Source organism: Lactuca sativa, chromosome 5 (genome assembly GCF_002870075.4).
Source record: "Lactuca sativa cultivar Salinas chromosome 5, Lsat_Salinas_v11, whole genome shotgun sequence".
In the NCBI taxonomy this organism is placed as follows: domain Eukaryota; kingdom Viridiplantae; phylum Streptophyta; class Magnoliopsida; order Asterales; family Asteraceae; genus Lactuca; species Lactuca sativa.
The window spans coordinates 204,480,122-204,501,120 of record NC_056627.2 but is presented as its reverse complement, the minus strand read 5'-3'; positions in this window follow the sequence as shown (position 1 = coordinate 204,501,120).

Below are 20,999 nucleotides of genomic sequence, written 5' to 3'. Positions count from 1 at the left end.
CTATTTTCACCTTGGCACAAGTAAGGCACTTTCCCACGAAAGTGGCTCTCTCTGCCTTCATATTAGGCCACCAATATTGATGTCTGATATCCAAATACATTTTATCTGATCCTAGATGAATAGAATATCGCGTCTAGTGGGCTTCATGCATGACTATCTCTCTGAATCCCCCAATTTTGGGGACCCATATTCTATTCATGAAGTAGTGGGTTTAGTCATCTTTAACTTCAAGCTCCTTCTCCATTCCTCGTAGCGATTCATTAGCGACATTCTCTGGCTTCAATGCGTACAATTGAGCTTCCTTGATCTGTGAAGCCAGATGAGATTGGATGGTGATTGACAGAATCTTCACACAGTGATTTGAATATTCCTTTCTGCTCAGGGCATCAGCTACCACGTTAGCCTTGCAGGGATGATATTTGATCTCACATTCATAATCGTTTAACAGCTCAACCCATCTTCATTGCCTCGTGTTTAGCTCCTTTTGATTTAGAATGTGTTGGAGGCTCCTGTGGTCTGTAAAGATGGTTCACTTGGTACCATAGAGGTAGTGCCTCCAAATTTTTAAGGCGAAGAACACCGCCCCCAGTTCTAGATCATGCGTGGTGTAATTTACTTCAGGCATTTTCAGTTGTCTGGTTGCATAAACAATTACGATCTCTTGTTACATGAGGACACAACCTAAACCTTGATTCGAAGCGTCACAATAAACTATGAAGTCTTCGGTTCCCTCCGGTAAGGATAGCACTAGAGCACTACAGAGGGCTTGCTTTAAGGTTTAGAAGGCAAACTCTTGCTTTTTGGTCCATTTGAAGGGTACGCCTTTTTGGGCTAACGTTGTGAGGGGTCTGGCTATCTTGCAAAAGTTCTGAATGAATCTTCGGTAGTAGCCTGCGAGGCCCAAGAATTGGTGAACTTCTATTGGCGTTGACGGAATTAGCCAGTTTTCGATTGCTTTGATCTTGGAAGGGTCGACATGTATTCCTTCCTGACTGACTACATGGCCCAGGAAATTCACAATGCGGAGCCAGAACTCTCACTTGGAGAGTTTTCGCGTACAACATTTCAGCCCGTAGGGTTTCTAAAATTTGTCGAAGGTGTTGGCTATGATCTTCTTCACTTCAAGAGTAATATCGTCGATGAAAACAATGATGAATTTATCAAGGAATGGGCAACAGATGCGATTCATGACGTCCATAAATGTGGCGGGGACATTTTTTAGACCGAAGAGCATTATGACGAATTCGTAATGGCTGTATCGAGTTCGGAAGGCAGTCTTAGAAATGTCCTCATCTCAGACTTTGAGTTGATGATAACCGGATCTCAGATCTATTTTTGGAAAGTAATGGCTCCTTGAAGCCGATCAAATAGATCATCAATTCGTGGAAGTGGATACCGTTTTTCAATGGTGAGTTTGTTTAATTCCTTATAGTCGATGCACATCCTGAAGGATCCGTCTTTATTTTTAACGAAAAGAACCGGAGCTCCCCACGGCGAGAAGTTGGGTCTGATGAATCCTTTCTCCAGGAGTTCGCCCAGTTGGCTAGATATTTCTTGCATTTCAGCAGGGTCCAACCTATAGGGTGATTTGGCTATTGGAGTGGCTCCAGGCACTAGGTTGATTCGGAATTCGATTTGTCGCTCTGGGGGTACTCCAGGAAGATCTTCTGGAAACACGTCTGGGAAATTACACACCACTGGGATGTTGCGAATGCTCGCTTCCTCTTTGGTTTTGTCCACCACGTGAGCAACGAATGTGTAGTTCTTCTTTTGTAGACACTTTTGTGCCTTGATACATGAGATAAGACGAAATTTTACGCCGAGTTTATCTCCGTAGATTATTAGGGTTTCGTTATTAGGAAGATGAAGGCAAACACCCTTCTCGTGACACATAATATCGGCATGATGGGGGCTTAACCAATCCATGCCGATGATCACATCAAAACTCCTAATATTTACAGGCATTAAGTTTATTTGGAAGGTGTAATTTTTTAACGTACATCCTATATAGATATCTTCTATTGTTTCTGATTTCCCATGTAACAACGCAAATTTTCAACCAATTTTTCATTTTAAAAATAAAGTATTTCCATACAAAACAAGGCATAAATAATTCAAGTGTTATGTCAAATACAAATTGTCTAAATCCCAAGATCAAAAAAACATCCTTCAGTGTGTACCGATCACGCCGGCGCCTTCCCACGGTCCTCGTTAGTACCTGAAACACATACATAACAACTGTAAGCATAAATGCTTAGTGAGTTCCCCAATATACAACTTACGCACATACGCCTTTCCAGGCCCTGACCTTCCGGTCCTTGTGTCTCAGGGGACTCCCGTCCCTGCTGGGTAAACCTTCCGGTCCTACCCACGCCGACCTTCCGGTCCATCACACAACATATTTTCTTCCGGCCCATAACATATCGCCTTCCGGCCCATAACATATTGCCTGCCGGCCCATAATATAATCGCCTTCCGGCCCATGACATACATAGCACATATAACAAATAACTTACCACATATAGCATACATATCACATATCATATATGACCTTCCGGTCACACAGTCAAACCCTTCCGGGTACAGTATAGTGAGAAGACTCACCTCGTGAATGCTGAAAGCTAGCAAATCCTGAAATCACTCGTGCACAATCCGTCGAGCTACAACCTCCCTATAGCATCACATATATCTCATTAACACTTATATCTTCTAAGTGTGACTATCCCTAAGAAGTCAGACTTAGGTCAACTCTGGTCAACGGTCAACGGTCAACGGTCAACTCGACCGGACTCGGCGAGTGCCATGGTGACTCGGCGAGTCTAGACGTCCTCCAACTCTCTGAGATTCCCTTTCTACTCGTCGAATATCCTCCACTACTAGAAAAAAGGCCTTTTACGACGCTCATTGCACGTCGTAAAACGCTCAGACGACGCGCAAATGCGTGTCAAGGAAGGCCCTGTCATAAAGAGAGACGACGCGCTTTTGCGCGTCGTCTATAGACGACGCGCATTTACGACGCGCATTTATGACGCGCAGTTACGACACGCAATGCGTATCAAGGAAGGCCCTGTCATAAATGAAGACGACACGCATTTGCGTGTCGTAACCTTACGACGCGCGTGTTAATGACACGCAATGCGTATCAAGAAAGCCCCTGTCAAGAAAGGCCATGTCATAAATGAAGATGACACACATTTTTGCGTATCGTAATTTTAAATTTTAAAAAAACAAAAATTATTTTTGGATTTACTTATTTTCATATTAAATTTGCATTTTATGTCACATAATGGAAAATAAAATACCATATACAAATAATACAATAAATTGCACAAAAGTTAATGTCATACAAATAAGCATTCTAACAGTAGACAAATGTAATACATCAAATAATCTTTCCAATACTTTTCTATGAAGAGCATTAACACTATTTTTTCCATCAAAAACTTCAAAACCTACATAATTAAATTAATGTGTAATCAGCTACAGGTAAATAAGATAGGTTTAAGCAAAAGAGTTTCATAATAGTAAGATTTTACTTACCACTGTTGTTAATGACATTGAAAGAAGCAGCCCAACAAACACCCCCTAAGAAGGATTACTACCACATAACTGTTGATATTTGATACTTTATTACTAAATGAAACCAAAAACAAAGTTAAAAAGTCAACAAAATCAGAAGGTTTTAGTCAAACATAAAGAGGCTGTAATTCCAAATACTAATTTCAGAATTTGTAGACAAGTTGCTGAATTGACATACAAAAGGCACCATTAGCTTTGAGAAATAAGAATCCGACTTTTAACTTGAAAAGAAATTACCGGTGGATCATGTCCTGCAGATGGACCAGTACTCAGCAACAAGCTTCGAGAAATAAGAATCCGACTCCATTAGCTTGGAGGGCGCATCATATTCCATCATTTCACCTATTATACATGAAATTTTACTATTTTGTAGAGGGTAATTGTGTCATTTTATTAGATATATGGGTTTGTGAAGAATAAGATACATACTAAAGGAGAGGACCATGACCATGTCACTGTCTATAACAGTTGAAATCCTATGAGCATCTGTTCCAAGTAAAAAATATATAAACCATGAGTTTCTTCTTCAAGAAAAGTAATATAAATGAATCAAAGAACTAATCAATATTCATTGCAAAAAGAAGCTCCAAAAAGGTCATATTATGATAAAAACAGGGCACATGTGATAAGCTCCCACGCTTACATAAAATTCCAAATTTGCTTTTCAAAAAATCATTGTCTATATAGCTGTCAAACACAACAACGATACAGGCCAAGTTGCCAACCAATCCCTACTTGTGTTGTATGCTTTAAAAATAAATAGCCAAACACCATAACCATTTACCCTTTTTAATCTTAGGGAATTTCCTAAATAATATTGTACATCATGCAATACTCGACTTGTGCTAAAAAAGTCAAATACACACAGAAAACAGAATGATACATCTGACCATGAATCATGGTCTTAGAATAAGGAGAAAAAAGGTAATTTGACAGAGAAACCTGATTATCTTACCATGTATGAACAGAAGGCAAAAGACCAGAGGGTATAAGCATCATACATTAGACACCCCAGATAGCCACTTTGTTATGACTGCAATATCCTGTCTCCACTCATGTTCACGTTGCCAACAACTAGCATCTTTAACAAAACTAGTTGCTCCCTGTAGTATCATTAAACATGTCAATATCAATATCAGTGTGTTAGTATGTCAACCTAAAGAACTTGGCAAGATAACTTCAGCTCAAACATAAAGAATGGTTAATGTACTAAACCCAATTAGATATTACAAATAGTCAACTGAAGTAAAATCCAACATGAAAATGAAGTCACCTAAAAGAATTTCACACACAATACCTGCTATGACATTGAATACGGTTGACTCGGTAGGTCATTCAGGGATCACAATATGTATTGGAATCCAAAATGGTGGATTTGCATTAGAACTGCAAGAAGGAAAATAAATCTTAGAATGAAATGTATTAAGTATTAACCACAAAGAAATTTTTTCAAATTGTGGAAGGTTAACATGAAATTGTGTGCACATCTTAATATGCCTCCTGAAACTAAACAATTGCAACTGGTAACACTGTAACTCCTAGGCACCAAGAAGGGTATTTTTGGAAATTGTAAAAGATCAAAAAGGGTATTTCAAGAAAGTGAAAAACCCAAAAGGGTATGTCTGGAAATTGAGATACCTGAACAAGCTCTTCATTTTCAATAGCACACTTGCAAAAATTTTAAACTTTTAAAACCCATCTTAGAAGGACTAAAGGTTAGAAAGGAGAAGTAGTGAAGCTATGAGTTGAGAAAAGAGTAATCACAGCAAGGTCTCTAAAACAGACCTGCTGTTCAAAACGGATTTACTCCAAAATCTAAAACATAAACATAGCATTAACTAAATTTTATAGAAAACTATGATTGTTCAGGATTCCAGAACTATAAAGAACTTCTTCTAATTCCAAAGGATGAATTAAATATGAATTTTACAAAAAGGTGTATCACTTCTATCTCCAACAACACAGTCAAGTGAGGTTGGCCAATTCTACCCAACTTGTGAGTAGAATTCGTCCATACCAAAATTCAGAGAAGTAAAGGACATACAAATGAAAGTCTCAGTGTTGGAATTGAATGAAAAGCATTTCCCAAGCTCCGGATATAAAATTCACATTGTGGACAATCACAACACTAGTAAAAGCTGGTGACTGCCCACTGATCTGGAGTCTGGATCAATTCTAACCAATTTATAATTGGAAATAACACCCCATCTGCTCCAGATCTTAAATTCATAATATCAGGAACATATAGAAACTTGGAATCACTCTGGATCCTTTTCCAAGCCTTATAAATGATGAAAACAAAATGACATATCAGAACAGACCCGGATCAGACCTAACAGCAAAGATTCTATTCTTGCACATAGATAAATCCTTACCAGTGAAGTTGGGCTGCTTAAGAAAGTTAGCCAACTCAATTTTTGAACTTTGGGAACTGGTTTGGGGTCCGTTTGAGTTCTATAGCTCAAGGTATGATTTTTACAATATGACTATAGATCTGATGGAAAACAGAATCATAGCCACCCGTGATTCCTTTTTGGCTTATCCATCCTTCTCCATTGTTAAAAAAAAGTTCTACTAAGAACTAATACAGATACAAGACATGAAATCTAAGTAAACCATTGAGATGAACATGTAGTCAACATTTCATAGATGTAAACATGATATCCCATGCCTCTAACATGGAACATGATATACACATATCAAAACTTTTAATTGAATTTACAAATACATACACTAGCCAAAATCAAGGGATATCAAGTACCTTAGTTGATGACTTGAGTAGTGAACTACAGTCATTTTCTGTGCAATCCATCATGTAGATCATTGGAACTGGGTAAAAGAAGAATAAAAACCAATGAGTGGACAGAAAAAAAAGTAAACAGGTAAAAGGAGCTAAACAGAAAGTTATACCAAATGAAAATACAAATGCCATCTACGCCTTACCATTCCTTGAATGTCTGATATCAATATCATCAGAGAGTAGCTGGAAGCCTAAATCTTTAGCAAGTGAAAGAGGACATTTTGGGACCAAACTAAAAAAAAACTAGCTGCACTCAGGGCTAGAAGTGTAGTTTACTATATCTTCTTTATAAACCATCATCTGGAATTAATTTTCACAAAATAAAAAAAAACATATAAGGTTTTCTCAAGTATCAACTATAAAAAATAAAAACCAATTTCCACTGATCTCGATTGATGTTACTGCTATTCAGATGAAAGAAGAAGATGAGAGAAGTAAAACAGAGAAAGGAAAAGAAGGAGCTACTGTGGATCTTATGCAAGTGCTTCTTGCCAGCACTAAAGAAGTTAAGGAACAAAATGATGGGTTTGTTGATGTGGTGAAGAAAACCAAAGGAAATAATGGAAATTTGTTTTCAAAAGAAGCTACAGGGGGGGAAAATAGTTTTCGAGTCAGGGGCATCAAGGGAATTTCTCGAAAAATGAAGGTTCAGGGGTTTTTGCTGGAACGGTTGACCTATTCTTTCAAGCTCCCCATCATCCCTCTCATGCAAATCATTCTTCTGTAAAACTACATGAACAGGTGTGATTCCAAATAGAAAACAAATTGACCACAAGATTAGGAAAAAACTCATTTAAGAAACGAGTTGGGTGAAATTAAATGGAAAATAGAAAACAACTTCTGGTACATGTACAGATGAGAAATATATAATGTAAAATTTCAAAGAACATTGAGGAAGAGTAAAGATTAGTGAGAAAAACCTACCTCCAACGATGGATTTTCATGTGCATTCATCTTTTAGGTCACCTATTTCAATGCACTCTCATTTTAATTTTTAAAACCTGTAAGCACATACAAATTAGGGTTTTTCCTATGGAGAAAGAGGAACGGTAGTGGTGGTGCGGTGTGCATTGCTAATGGTGATGGTGTAGTGGCTGGTGTGATGGTGGTCATAAATGAGCATTTTAGAAAGAGAGAGAGAAGGGTGGTTGCAGTGGTTTAAGAGAGGAGCAACAATGACGATTTGGAGTGGTAAGTGGGTCTAATGGTGGCGGTGCGGTCGTTTGACGTGTGAGGACCGACAATGGTGAGGGAGAGAGAGAGAGAAGAACGATTGAAAGAAGGTAGAGGAGAGCATGGCAGGGTTTTTAATTTTTTCAGAATTTCATTTCCCCCTTTCCCCCACTTTTAAAGGATGGAACGCGCGTTCCATAAATAAATATAAAGCGACATCCGTAGACGACGCGCATTTTATTATAGGTGCCCTCCGTGTTTTTTTTTAGACACTAATTTAAGGGCGCGCAATAATGCGTGTCTTCTATCCTTAAATTTTTTGAAGAGATGACAGTTTTCTAATGTCACTCTCCTTTGCGTAACATAGATCAATGAGCGTCGTATTTTGCGCGTCGTAAAAGGCCTTTTTTCTTGTAGTGCTCCTTGACCCGACGAGTTACTCCTGGAAGAATCGCGGGGCCACCCCGACTCAACTCGCCGAGTCTGAAGAACAACTCGACGAGTCCCAGTTATTCTTCAAGCTACTCGCCGAGTCTGTTCATCGGACTCGGCGAGTCCATGCCATGCAACCGCTCAAACTGCATCCTAAGGTCAGAACTGCTCCGACCAATCATAGGTCTGGCCTTCCAAGACTAATTCATCACGTAAGGTCCTCATTTCGGTGCTCATGATACACCCCAAGACTTATAATTTACGTATTGACCTAAGGCATAAGGATTCCAATCCAAAACCTTCACCAATTCCCGAAATGCATAGACATGGGACATTCTGGACCTCCAAAGGTCCCAATACAGGGTTACAATCGATTAGGGGACTAGGGTAACATTCAATCTATTCACAAAAGGGATCCATAAACCCTAATTCCATAATCACATCAACATAGCAGAGTATACTCGAGTTCTTACCTGGATGATGTATTCTCTGTGTCCCCAATCCTCAGAAAGTGACTCCCTTGCTGTTCCTTTAGCTAATCCCTTCTCTTCCTTGCACAACAACTCTTCTATAATCAACAATGGCCTATAATCCTTGCTCCAGATGCACACAACCGATTTAGGGTTCTTCTCAGAAGGCTAAAATGAACAATGACGGCCAATAAGTCCCTTTTATACGTCCCAAACCTGAACGGTTAGGGTTTTCGCTAAACAGCGTAGACTCGCCGAGTCCATATCTGGACTCGTCGAGTCCAGTCGCGAACCCGCGACCAAGTCTGCGATCCTACTCGGCGAGTCTAGGCTCCAACTCGCCGAGTCCCCTCTTAAAACACCCCAAAACATAATTTTAACAATACCTGAGATTCTGGGCTGTTACAATTCTCCCCCACTAGGATTAGACTTCGCCCTCGAAGTCTCACTCTGAAAATAGATCCGGATGCTGCTCCCGCATCTCACGTTCCGGCTCCCAAGTCATTTCCGATCCCTTCCGGTGTTGCCACTGAACCAACACCAGAGGTACCTCCTTGTTCCTCAGAACCTTGATCTTCCGATCCCTGATGGCCACTGGTCTCTCAGCATAATTCAGGCTCGCATCCACCTGAATATCCTCTAATGGAACCACTGCCGACTCATCGACTATGCACTTCCTCAATTGCGACACATGAAAGGTGTCGTGGATCTGTCCCAACTCCACTGGCAACTCCAACCGATGGGCTACCCGGACTATCCTTGCAATCACCCGAAATGGCCCAATATACCGGGGCCCCAACTTGCCTCTCTTCCTGAATCGAATCACTCCTTTCAAAGGAGAGACCTTCAGGAGAACGAAGTCGCCGACTTGAAACTCAAGCTCGGATCGGCGCCTGTCTGCATAACTCTTCTGTCGGCTCTGGGCGGTCAATAATCTCTGTCTAAATTGTTGAATCTGCTCTGTCGTCTGAAGTACGATCTCTGTGCTGCCCATCACTCTTTGTCCCACCTCTCCCCAGCAAATGGGGGGTCCGACACCTCCTACCATACAACAGCTCAAAAGGTGGCATACCAATGCTCGAATGATGGCTGTTGTTGTAGGAAAACTCTGCCAAGGGTAAATACGCATCCCAGCTACCCCCGAAGTCTAACACACACGCTCGAAGCATGTCCTCCAGCGTCTGAATCGTCCGCTCGCTCTGACCGTCTGTCTGGGGAAAGTATCCGGTACTAAAATGCAATTTAGTACCCAGCTCCTCATGGAATTTTTTCCAGAACCTGGAAGTGAAGCGTACATCACGGTCTGAAACAATCGAGATCGGCACCCCATGCCGAGACACCACTTCTCTCACATATATCTCCGCCAACTTCTCCGCTGAAGAACTCTCGCTGATGGCAAGGAAGTGTGCACTCTTCGTCAATCTATCCACAATCACCCAAATTGCATCAACTCCTCTGGCAGTCCTCGGCAATTTGGTGATGAAATCCATAGTGATCTGTTCCCACTTCCACTCAGGAATCTCCAATGGCTGTAACTTGCCATGCGGCCTCTGGTGCTCGGCCTTAACCCTGCGGCAGGTCAAGCACCTCTCAACGAACCATGCGACGTCCCTCTTCATACTGGCCCACCAATACTCTTTTCTCAAATCCAAATACATCTTCGTAGCACCGGGATGGATCGAGATTTTCGATCTATGAGCCTCTTCCATCAAAGTAATACGCGTACCGCCCACGAACGGTACCCAGATCCGACCCTGAAACGTCAGGAGCCCTCGTCCGTCCTTAACGAACTCTGAAACTAACCCAACGACCCGCTTTTCTTCTGCATCTCTGGTCGCACCGCCTCGGCCTGTGCCCCACGAATATCATCCAATACTGGAGCCATCACAGTCAGTCTCAAACATACATCTCGCAATGGAGTACTCTCCGCCCTACGGCTCAATGCATCGGCTACCACATTAGCCTTGCCTGGGTGGTACAGGATCTCACAATCATAATCCTTGACCACATCCAACCACCTCCTCTGACGCATATTTAGGTTGGGCTGACCCATCAAATACTTCAAGCTCTTATGGTCCGTGTATATCGTACATCGAACCCCATACAGGTAGTGACGCCAAATATTGAGAGCGAACACTACTGCCCCCAACTCTAAATCATGCGTGGGATATCTCACCTCGTGAGGCTTCAGCTGCCTCGACGCATAAGCTATCACATGACCCCTCTGCATCAACACTGCACCCAGTCCCGAAATCGATGCGTCGCAATATACTACAAAATCTTCCATCCCGTCCGGGAGAGCTAATACCGGGGCTTCGCACAACCTCTGGCGAAGTGTCTCAAAGGAAGTCTGCTGCTCGGGTCCCCATGAGAATGCAACACCCTTGCGGGTCAATCTGGTGAGCGGCACTGCGATCTTGGAGAAATCCTTAATAAATCTCCGATAGTACCCTGCCAACCCAAGGAAACTCCTGATCTCAGAGGGTGACTTCGGCACCTCCCAACTCATCACCGCCTCAACCTTGGCCGGATCGACCAATATCCCCTCCTGATTAACAACATGTCCTAGAAATTGGACCTCCCGCAACCAGAAGTCACATTTGGAGAACTTTGCATAAAGCTTCTCCGACCTCAATACCTCAAGGACCTCCCTCAAATGCTCCTCGTGCTGCTCTCTAGATCTCGAATACACTAGAATGTCGTTGATAAATACAATCACTGACCGGTCCAACATCGGCCTGCAAACCCTGTTCATGAGATCCATGAACACAGCCGGGGCATTGGTGAGCCCGAAAGGCATCACCACAAACTCATCATGCCCATATCGCGTCCTAAACGCTGTCTTCTGGACGTCCTCATCCCGCACTCTCACCTGATGGTACCCTGACCTCAGATCGATCTTGGAAAACCAAGATGCTCCCTGCAACTGATCGAATAAATCATCGATCCTCGGTAACGGATAACGGTTCTTGACCGTCAACTTGTTCAACTCCCGGTAATCAATGCACATCCGGTGTGAACCATCCTTCTTCTTGACGAACAGAATAGGTGCTCCCCATGGCGAACTGCTCGGCCGAATGAATCCCTTCCCCAGCAACTCCTGGAGCTGCGAGGACAACTCTTGCATCTCTGGAGGTGCAAGATGATAAGGCACCTTAGCAATAGGCGCGGCCCCCGGAACCAGGTCGATACCAAACTCTACTTGTCTCACAGGAGGTACTCCCGGCAGCTCCTCGGGGAAAACATCTAGAAACTCACGCACCACTGGGACCTCTTCCACTGACCTCGGTCTCTCGGAAACCTCTCGCGTATCCATCACATACGCCACAAAACCCTTACAGCCCTGCTCTAGACACTGCCTCGCCCTAGCAGCCGAACAAAAAGCTGATCCCGAACGGGTACCCTCGCCGTACACCGAAAGGACTCCCCCACTATGGTCTCGTACAGTCACCAGCTGACGCTCACAGTCGATGACAGCGCCGAATCGGCTCAACCAGTCCATGCCCACGATGACACAGACGTCACCCATCGCAATAGGAATCAGGTCAATTGGGAACTCAACCCCGAAAATCTCTAGCACGCATCCCCGAAGAACCTCCGTGGCATAAATCACTTTCTCGTCAGCTATAGAAACTCTCAAAGGTCGACTCAACGACTCACGACTAACGCTGATATGCTGACTAAAGGCTAAAGATACAAAGGACCTACTCGCACTCGAGTCAAATAACACTAAGGCAGGCACAGAGTTCACAAGGAAAGTACCTACGCATATAATAACATAAGCATAACATCTCGACATTAAAAATAAATACATGAATTACAGCATACCTGCCACAACATCAGGCGCAGCGCGGACCTCCTCCGCAGTCAGCTGAAAGGCTCTCCCCCGAGCCCTCGGGGCCTCGGCCTTCACCGGTCGAGTCGCAGTAGCTCTGGCAGTAGGTGCAGATCCCTGAAGAAGCTGAGGGCACTCGGCCTTCCTATGGCCTGTCTGGTTGCAATGAAAGCAAACCGTAAACCCCTTGGGGCACTCCCTAGCAATGTGCCCCTCCTTGCCACACTTGTAGCAAGCACCAGATCGACATACCCCATCATGACTCTTGCCGCACTTCCCGCAAGTGCGACCCTTCGAACCTCCTGTCCTCGAATCGGCGGACTTTATCCGCTTGGCTACCGGCTGGGACTGAGCCGGTCGCCGGTCCACCCGCTGAGACTCGGCCTCCTCCCTGGCCTGGGTCTCCAACTCGATCTCGCGCTTCCTGGCATTCGCCTGAAGCTCAGCAAAAGTATGGTAGGTGGAGTTTGACACAAACTCCCGGATATCCCTCCTCAACACACCCAAGTACCGGCTCATTCGAGCCTGATCAGTGGACACCAGCTCGGGGCAGAACATCGCCCTCTCATGAAACTTCCGCGTGATCACCGCAACAGAATCAGTACCCTGCTTGAGGGTTAAGAACTCCTGAACCAATCGTTCCCTCTCCACCGGGGGAACGTACTCGTCCCTGAACATAGCAGTAAACCCCTCCCATGTCACTGCTGTAATCTCTGCCAAAGTGAAGTTCGCCGTCACGAACTTCCACCAGTCCTTCGCTCCCAGACGGAGCTGGTTCAAAGCGAACCGTACCCTCAGGTGCTCCGGGCATGAACAAGTGTAGAAGCACCCCTCTATATCCGCGATCCACCTCATCGCAGTAATCGGATCCTGCGTCCCATCGAACTCAGGTGGCTTCGTGTTGCTGAACTCCCGGAACAGCAAGGAGTCACCCCCCTGTGGCCTGGCAGCGGCCACAGCTGCAGTACCGCTCCTCGAACGTCTCCATCAGGGTGGTCTTAATAGACCCAAACATCTCCGGGATCTCGGCCCGGATCGCCGCAGCTACCTCCTCGTGAATCATCTGACGAATCTCCTCGTCACTCACACCGCTCGAACTCGCTCCGTGGCGTGGTCTAACCATGATGTCTCTGAAATACAACATAAAACTATCAGAGACCCCATCGAGTATAATCGCACTCGATAACGCAACCCTACTCAGTCTCCGATATCCAGGGATTCTTACTTGGGTCTCCCACTGACCCGGTTTCTTCGGTAGTACAGGCCCAATACTACCGACCACACCGCATCAGCATTCATCCCAAATCTTCCTCCCCAAACCCCGGATAGTGAGTACTCTACTTCTGTTATGCACTATCTACCCGCACACTAGCAAAGTATCTCATATCGGCAAACTCCCTTAGACTAAGGCATCACAAATCAGGCCACTCTAGTCCTATCATGAATACCTAGTCTTCTAGCATGCATAACAATTCATATCATATAATATTGTAAGGTATTTTGGGGATCTTTACCGTTCGGGCGCTGACTGATCGTACACACTGCTTCTTTCTTGCTTACTACAAAACCATTTACAAAATTTTATGCCTTTATTTAAAAAAAATTTCCTCAAATCCTCGGTTTGAGTTCAGTTACTCCCGAAGGTGCACCCGAATCCCTCAAACCAAGGCTCTGATACCAATTGTAACAACGCAAATTTTCAACCAATTTTTCATTTTAAAAAATAAAGTATTTCCATACAAAACAAGGCATAAATAATTCAAGTGTTATGTCAAATACAAATTGTCTAAATCCCAAGATCATAAAAACATCCTTCAGTGTGTACCGATCACGCCGGCGCCTTCCCACGGTCCTCGTTAGTACCTGAAACACATACATAACAACTGTAAGCATAAATGCTTAGTGAGTTCCCCAATATACAACTTACGCACATACGCCTTTCCAGGCCATGACCTTCCGGTCCTTGTGTCTCAGGGGACTTCCGTCCCTGCTGGGTAAACCTTCCGGTCCTACCCACGCCGACCTTCCGGTCCATCACACAACATATTGCCTTCCGGCCCATAACATATCGCCTTCCGGCCCATAACATATTGCCTTCCGGCCCATAATATAATCACCTTCCAGCCCATGACATACATAGCACATATAACAAATAACTTACCACATATAGCATACATATCATATATCATATCTGACCTTCCGGTCACACAGTCAAACCCTTCCGGGTACAGTATAGTGAGAAGACTCACCTCGTGAATGCTGAAAGCTAGCAAATCCTGAAATCACTCGTGCACAATCCGTCGAGCTACAACCTCCCTATAGCATCACATATATCTCATTAACACTTATATCTTCTAAGTGTGACTATCCCTAAGAAGTCAGACTTAGGTCAACTCTGGTCAACGGTCAACGGTCAACTCGACCGGACTCGGCGAGTGCCATGGCGACTCGGTGAGTCTAGACGTCCTCCAACTCTCTGAGATTCCCTTTCTACTCGTCGAGTATCCTCCTTGACCCGACGAGTTACTCCTGGAAGAATCGCGGGGCCACCCCGACTCAACTCGCCGAGTCTGAAGAACAACTCGACGAGTCCCAGTTATTCTTCAAGCTACTCGCCGAGTCTGTTCATCGGACTCGGCGAGTCCATGCCATGCAACCGCTCAAACTGCATCCTAAGGTCAGAACTGCTCCGACCAATCATAGGTCTGGCCTTCCTAGACTAATCCATCACGTAAGGTCCTCATTTCGGTGCTCATGATACACCCCCAAGACTTATAATTTACGTATTGACCTAAGGCATAAGGATTCCAATCCAAAACCTTCACCAATTCCCGAAATGCATAGACATGGGACATTCTGGACCTCCAAAGGTCCCAATACAGGGTTACAATCGATTAGGGGACTAGGGTAACATTCAATCTATTCACAAAAGGGTTCCATAAACCCTAATTCCATAATCACATCAACATAGCAGAGTATACTCGAGTTCTTACCTGGATGATGTATTCTCTGTGTCCCCAATCCTCAGAAAGTGACTCCCTTGCTGTTCCTTTAGCCAATCCCTTCTCTTCCTTGCACAACAACTCTTCTATAATCAACAATGGCCTATAATCCTTGCTCCAGATGCACACAACCGATTTAGGGTTCTTCTCAGAAGGCTAAAATGAACAATGACGGCCAATAAGTCCCTTTTATACGTCCCAAACCTGAACGGTTAGGGTTTTCGCTAAACAGCGTAGACTCGCCGAGTCCATATCCGGACTCGTCGAGTCCAGTCGCGAACCTGCGACCAAGTCTGCGATCCTACTCGGCAAGTCTAGGCTCCAACTCGCCGAGTCCCCTCTTAAAACACCCCAAAACAAAATTTTAACAATACTTGAGATTCCGGGCTGTTACATCCCATTAGCCATTTCCACCGTAAAGGCTTCGTTAAGCTTCTGGGACTGTTGATTTAGCAAGTGTTTGAATTTATTACTAGAAAAAGTTCATTCCGCCCCAAATAGGATGCATGCATACAAGTTTTTAACTAGGAACGTACCAGTGACAACGGCTGGGTCCTGCACTGCTTCACCCTGACCCATTGTCAGCACTCTCCCTGCTATTCCTGGCCCTTAATTTTTCGTGTTGGGGCAGTTTCGCCTGAAATTCTCGGTCTTCCCACATCCGTAACAGGTATAGTTGGCTCCAGCATTGGTGTTGTTGTTATTGTTTTTGTTGTTGATGTTGTTGTTGTTGTTTGTCACCTGGTTTTCTGGGAGTTGAATCCTATAATACTTTGTTGTATGGCCCTTCTGGTTGCACCTCGTGCAACTCATCTCCCTGCACTCTCCATGATGGTGGAAGTTGCATTTGTTACACTTGGGAAGATTTCCTGAATACTGCTTTGAAGCATTTGGCGTGGATGAGGCTGGAGCATGTCGTGTGGTGGTAGATTGTGTTGTAGCATGGACATACACCGTTTATTGCTTCTTAGACGATTATGAGTTTTGCTATCCTTTTCGCTTGTTATTTCTCCCTTTCTTGTTGCCTTCTTCCTTCTTAACCTCTGTTTCCACTGTCTTGGCACCCTTCTTATTGCCATGATCGTACAGTTTCTTGGCCAGTCTCTTGGCGCTATCAAACGTCTCAGGGTTTGCCGCAATGACATTCCCTTGGATAGGTGCTGTCAATACCCTGATAAACCTCTCAATCTTTTTCCCCTTTCTGAGGTGATCATCCCGGGACACAGAAGAGATAGCTCGCTAAACTGGGATATGTATGCGTCGATGTTGGAGTTTTGAACCGTGAGGTTCCACAACTCTTGTTCCATCTTTTGAATCTCACCCCTAGGATAGTATTCTGCTAACAACATTTCCTTCAGCTCTTCCCAGGGCATCGTGTTTGCCGCCGGTAGTGTCATGGCCTCCACATGGCCATCCCACCAGGAAAAGGGCTTGGTCAATGAACGTGCAGGATGCGAACATGACCTTACACTCATACGGACATCCGCAGATTTCAAAGACATAAAGCATTTTCATTAATACTAATAGTTTTGATACATGAAAATTTTCCAAAAGGCATGCAGTACATGAGGAAATATAAAATCCGGCAGCATAACGACCCTATGAGTAGTGTAATCACTTAAACATAGAGTCGATGAGAAAACATAAAATCCGACAGCATAACGACCATATGAGTAGCGTAATCACTTAAACATAGAGTTGGTAGTACATAGCATAGTACGCCTAAGGGAAACCTAATACTAATAAGGTACACTAATCCTTAGAAAGTTCTAAAGTTAGTAGCGAAATCACATCCCAAAATGTTGTGCCAATAACTGAGCCATCTCGGTCATTTCTCCGATGACCTCATCCCTCTCCTGCTCAGCTTGCACGGCTCGTGCCTCCATAGAAAACAGCTACTGTCGAAGTGTGGCGACCACTTCCTCCGGAGAACAATCCTCGCCAATGGAATCCATTGGAGGAGTAGGCTGGTCCCGGTGTTCCTCATCGGTAGGTGGTCTGACAGGGGCCTTCTTTGGGTCCCTATCTTCCTCCATGTCCTCTTCAGTCCCCTCGAACCCGTAGTTAGTATCAGTGTACTCGTCCGACCCAACATCATGGGCTCCTCCTTGTTCTTCTTCAGGATCATCCTCAAGCATCCCTTGAGCCACTAGCGCTTGGTGGAAATGTGCCCCTTGTTGATCATCGTTCATGCTAACTGCATGGGGGCGTGGGAACAAGTCATGTTTTGAATATATCCTATAGTGTATTTTTAGTTATTTGAGTTACGGGTTCCCTAGAGTTTTTGGAGAGTAAGGGAGGCTTTTGGATTCATTTCCCGTTATGATTACTCCTGAACACTTGTTGGTCATATTCTTCATAAATATAGTTGATCAGGCTATATTTATCCCTAATAAGACTACATAACTGCCCAGGTTTAATCATAGTGTTCAACTTACTCCAGAACCTTTTATTAGATGTTGTTAGATTATTATCCTTGTATGCACACATAAGTGTGAGATTTTTGTTTTGTTCAAAGTTATTTAGTCCTATTGTGTTTATAGTTTCATATCATCTATGGTTAGATATGCTAGTTCACTATAAACATTACTCTGTTACCAACCTGTCACACCCCCGAACCAGACGGCGGAAACGTCTGGGGGCTCGTGTGACTAACAATTGAATAATCATCACAATGAATATACATGAAGCATAACACATTCATCACCAAAATTACATATTACAACCGGCATTGTTCACATCAAGTACATTGTTAAATTACATAAGTTTAAATTGTTTAAAGCACGATAAGTGATGTTACATAAATAAAACCATAAACTAGAATATCTTCCAGCTTAACGATTACCTAAGAATACAAGTTGTTTTGAAAACGGTCGACATATATAATGTTGGTGAGTTCATAAGTATGTTCATGTAAAAGTCTTTGTATCTTTCATAAAAACCCAGAAAATCCGATATTTTCTGTAAAATGTCTAAAAATATTGTGAAAATCAAGTATAAATACATGTGTGAATTACATAGTTATCGTTTATAAAAGAGTATTTAATTTCATTGTATTGTGAGTAAATGATAAATGTATATGAATAATTTCCCCCAAAAAATCCGATATTTTCTGTTTTATAACAAAGTCTAAATTCTTGTATCGTTAAATAAGTTGTTTGCACTAACGCGATTAAAGAGTTTATCTTCAAAAGGTTGTCTTTTGGTATTGAATCCCTCTATGAGCCGTTATAACCATGCATGATAATGACTAGGTCGCCCGTCTTGGTATTTTTCCAAATGTCGGTCTTGCTAAGGATGTTGTCGCCCTAGACTGGCCTAGTCTAGTTGTAGCGAGCAGCTAAGGCGTGGGGGGTCACCTCGTATAGATCAATACACAAACTCCCACTTTCCTACCAGGAAACTCTGATTATAACTACAGGCTACGATTATACACTCAGTGGAGCCAACCAACAAGTCTCACTAGATTCTTAACCTCTTTTGTATTCTGTTTAATGTTTAAGTATTTGTGAGATGTTTTTGTATTCGAAAGGTACTTGAATAAATTTACGGAGTTTTATGATTACATAAGGGAATCGTTACGGCTTACTAACACTTGAAATTTTGTGACACCCCGAAATTTCCAATTCTACGAACATTATCTATTCAATAGAAGCTAGTCCAGTTTCAATGAACTTCATACTTTTCCGAATAAGTTTGTATACACCAGGGTTTACATTTAAGAAGGTATCAGGAGAGTGGATGCTCTTGGGTTTGTGAAACTTGAGCATATCAACACTTCATAATGTTAGAGTACAATTCCAGAATAAAATATTTTCTGCCAAAATATTTCAGGACTATAAATAGATTTCTGAACTAAATTCATTCATTATTCACATTTCCAACTAGAGAAAAGCCATATTCTCTCACAGATCTTCGGTTTTTCATCCCAAATCGTGAGTACACTTCTCTAGTTGTGTTATAATGTTTGTTTTATGCTTATTAACATAGATTACATGTCTAATATATGAGATCCGGGAGTTTACCACCCAAGAACGTTCTTGGGGAGTAAACTCCAAAATGGAGCTTTAAGGCTATCTAGTCCCAATTCCTTGTTAGGAAACTAGTTTAGCATAATATGTAGGATCATTTGAGGCTAGAAATCAATCAAGAACACCAAGTTTTAGGAGTTTACGGCCCAAGAATTTCTTGGACCGTAAACACCATTTTCAAGGGCAAAATGAGCCCTAATCACCCCCTAAGGCTTTAGACTATTACCCTCAATTACTTGTAGCTAAAATGGGGACTAAAACACATCAAAATCATCCCTAAAGGGGAGTTTACGGTCAAGAAATGCTCTTGGGCCGTAAACTCCAAGTAAAGGCACCAAAGTGTGCCTAAAGTCCCCATTAGCCTAAATCAAAAGCCTAGAAATTATCCTACTTGTGCAAGAGACTTAAAAGAATTAAAACATCCACCTCATGAGAGTTTACGGCCGTAAACTCTAAGGGGTATGATCTTTAGGCCGTAAACTCCTCAAAGGAGTGTTATCTATGCCCTAAACTACCCAAAGGATTAAACCACCAAGCTAGGCTTATTCTAGAAATCATTTAGCACCTTAAAACACCCAAAACCACCAAGAGTGGAGTTCACGGCCGTAAATTCAAGGGTTTATGACCGTAAACTCCTTGGGTGGGGTTTGTTGGGTAGTAAACTCTTATTCAAGGTTCTTGGAAGCTTCAAACCTCTTTAGCTTTGTCCCATAACACTTAGATGCAACCATTAGGACGTATAACACTTGTACAAAGTGTTTACATGTTCCTAAGTGTCCCAACTTATTTCATTAAGTTATTATTTGGCTAATTAGTTATATATATGCTTATTATATGATAACTAGGCTCGTGCGTGTGAACAAGTCTCCGTTTGCCACCTAGCACGGTATCCGACACTACAATCCAAACCACTCACCACAAGTGAGTTCATACCCCTTTAATTAACCTTTGAAATGCTTTTAAATGTTTTAAATACTTTATGGGGGGATACAAGTTCAATGCTTATAGTTATTGAAATCAATCACATGTGATTGCATTAATCACATGTGATTAATAACTAGAAAACCAATGATTTTATCACTGTTCAAACTGTTTATCAAACTGCTTTATTTCAAAATGTTTTACAAACTCTTTTAATTATCAAACGCTTTTATTTAAACTTTGTTATACTTCTTTTAAATTGCATGCCCATATATGTATAGATATATAAGCAATGTTTAAAGGGCTTAGGAAGGTCATCCGCCTTATTTCCTTTTTCTCGATTTGGATGTGGTCTGGTGGGATTTCGGGTGACCATCCGAAGGTCGTTTCAATATTAGTTATATATCAAATATACATATATAGACATAAAAGTACTTCCATATTCATGCGTACTATACACATCACTAGTAAGTTACCATCGGGGTAACACAGGATCATACTACTACAACTTCTAGATCAATGAGTCAGTTCATTCATGAGTCTATACATTACATTACTACAAGAACATATACAACTATACTAGAAAGAGAACATATACAACTATACTAGGAAGAGAACATATACAACTATACTAGGAGGAGAACATATACAACTATACTAGAAAGAGAACATATACAACTATACTAGGAGGAGAACATATACAACTATACTAGAACGAGAAACATTACACTACATATACAAGAATACGTTAACAAT